This window comes from Equus asinus, unplaced genomic scaffold, assembly GCF_041296235.1.
Source record: "Equus asinus isolate D_3611 breed Donkey unplaced genomic scaffold, EquAss-T2T_v2 contig_271, whole genome shotgun sequence".
Lineage (NCBI taxonomy): Eukaryota > Metazoa > Chordata > Mammalia > Perissodactyla > Equidae > Equus > Equus asinus.
The window spans coordinates 67,501-70,000 of NW_027224929.1; the positions used below are offsets into that span (position 1 = coordinate 67,501).

A 2,500-nucleotide genomic window follows, 5' to 3' on the forward strand; every position below is an offset into this window, starting at 1 on the left:
AGCGCCGCGGAGGAGGACCCCGGGCGCGCGAGGCCACGGCCGACGTCCGCCCGGCCTTCCGCCCCGCCCCGCCCCCCCCGCCACGACCGACCCCCGAAGGAGGGCGGGCGGGCGGGCGAGCGGGCGGGCGGGCGGAGAGACGCGGGCGGGCGGACGGGGGCACGAGCCGGCGGCACGGGCGAGGGGCCCCGCCGGGGAGGAGGGGGGCGGAGCGGGACGCCGCCACGCGCACGGCGGATGCGTCGCGGCGACGCGGGGGAGGAGAGGGCGGAGGGGCGGCGGCGGGCGCGGCGGGGCCGGCGGTCGCCCCCGACCGCCGACCTTACCCGCGCGCGTCCCACCGCCTCCCGACACCCGCCCCTCCGCCGCGAGCCGCCACGGCCCGTCGGGCGGCGGACGCGGCGCCCGCCCGCCCGCCCGCCCGGGGCTCGGGGCACACGGCGCGGCGCGGCCGCGACCCAGGGGAGGGCGCGCGGCGGCGGACGACGCCGCGGCGTCCCGCGGGTCACCGCCGGGGCACGCGTCCCCGGGGCGCGGCCCCGCGCACGCGACTCGGCCTCGGCGCGAGCCACCCCGACGGGGCGAGGCCGGGGAGGGGTCACGGTCCGGGACCCGGGCGCGCCGGGGACCGGCGAGGGGCCGGCCGGACGCACCGGGACGGACCGCCGACGGGGGCGAGCGGCGACCGGACAGGCGGCCCGGACGCGGGCCCCCCGAACCCGGCGGCCCCGACCGCGCGCCGCGGGACCCGTCTCGTCCCCGCCCCGGCCACCCCGAGGCCGCGTGCGGCGCGAGGGAGCCCCCGAAGGCACCGTGGCGGCCACGGGCACCTCGGCGCGAGCTCTCGCGTCTGTCTCTCCCTCGACTCGCGGGCGGCGGCCCCCACCCCGGGACCCCGCGCGGCGCCGCCGCCGCCGACCCCCACGCGCCTCCGACGACCGGGCGCCGGGGCGCGTGGGAGGAGGGGCGGGCGCGCGGGGCGGAGGAGGGGCACCGCGTCTGCACTTAGGGGGACGGAGGGCCCGGGGCGGGCCCTGCGAGAGACCCCCCAGCCGCGCACCCCGGGGCAGGCGACACCCACACCCCGGGGGCGATTGATCGTCAAGCGACGCTCAGACAGGCGTAGCCCCGGGAGGAACCCGGGGCCGCAAGTGCGTTCGAAGTGTCGATGATCAATGTGTCCTGCAATTCACATTAATTCTCGCAGCTAGCTGCGTTCTTCATCGACGCACGAGCCGAGTGATCCACCGCTAAGAGTCGTACGAGTTTGAACGGCGGGGTCCCCCCGCAGGGCGGGGGAAGAGCCCGCCCCTGGCACGGCACATCCCCGGAGGGTGCCTCCGGCCGGCCAGAAAGGCACAACGAGACCAGACTCCGTGAGGCCGGAAGGTTGGACGACGGGGCGTCCGGCACGGGCCCCGCGGGGCCGTGCTCGGACACCCCACAGGCGCCCGGGGGCTCCCGCCTCGCCCGAGGACGCGGGGGCGCGCACACGCCCGCGCGCGCACGCGACGACACGACGGCCGCCGGGGACGCCCCCTCCCGACGGCCGCCGCGACGGCGGCGCGGCGCGGCACGGCGCGGCGCCCCGGCCCGGCGAGGCGGAGTCTGGGGGAGAAGGGCCAGGCCTCCCGACTCCCCGCGGGCCCGACCGCCCCGACCCAAGGCGGACGGGCGAGGCCCCCCAGGGGTCTTTAAACCTCCGCGCCGGGACGCGCTAGGTACCTGGATGGGGGGAAGCCAAAGCAACGGACGAGGCGGAGCGGGTAGTGCCGCGCGGCCACCGCCTCGACGCCGCCCGCGCCGCCCGCGGCCACCCGGGGACGGACGCAGGCCTCGGCGCTGCCCGCCCGTGACCGAACCCCACACCGCCGGGCGCCGCCGACCGACGAGCCCACCGCGCCCGCGGCCCCCTCGACGCCGGGCGTGCCCCCCTCGCGTCCGACGCACGCCACCAGACCCGACCCGACTTTCCCCCGGGGGCCCTCCCCGCACCCGCGTCCCAGGCCCCTCGCCACGGAGGGCGAGGGGCTGCGGCGGGGAAGCGGGGAGCGAGCGGACAGGGCGGGGGTGGTGGGCGGACGTGGCCGGCCGGACGCGGGCGCCCGGGGCGCCGAGGGCGGGCGGAGACGCGGAGGCACCGTCGGACGGACGACGACGCCGACGGCCGGGGAACGGCCCAGGGCGGGCGACGGGAGGCGGCGGGCGGCGGGCACCCCGCGTGAGCCGAGGCTCCGAGGCCCCCGGGGGACCTGACCCCGGGGACTCCGCGGGGGCTCGCGCCGCCACGCCGCCCTTCCCGAGACGCGCCGAGGGCGCCGCCGCCCGCGAGAGCGGGGGACGGACGGCGCCGGAGACGGAGGCGCGGCGCGACAACTCCGGCCCGCCTCGCGGGAGACCGGAGGGCGCGGGGACGGACGCGCCGGGGGCGGCGGCGGCGTGGAGGACGCGGCGGCCTCGGAACGCCGGGCGGACGGAGGCCGGAAGGGGCTCGTGGGCT

At 81.7% G+C, this 2,500-nt stretch overlaps 1 non-coding gene across 1 annotated transcript; it reads right to left on the reverse strand.

Moving 5' to 3' along the window:
- Positions 1-1,106: 1,106 nt before the first annotated feature.
- Positions 1,107-1,259, reverse strand: LOC139043507 (5.8S ribosomal RNA). The gene has a single exon (XR_011500595.1). It is a non-coding gene; the product is annotated as a 5.8S ribosomal RNA (ribosomal RNA).
- Between the last annotated feature and the right edge of the window lie 1,241 nt (positions 1,260-2,500).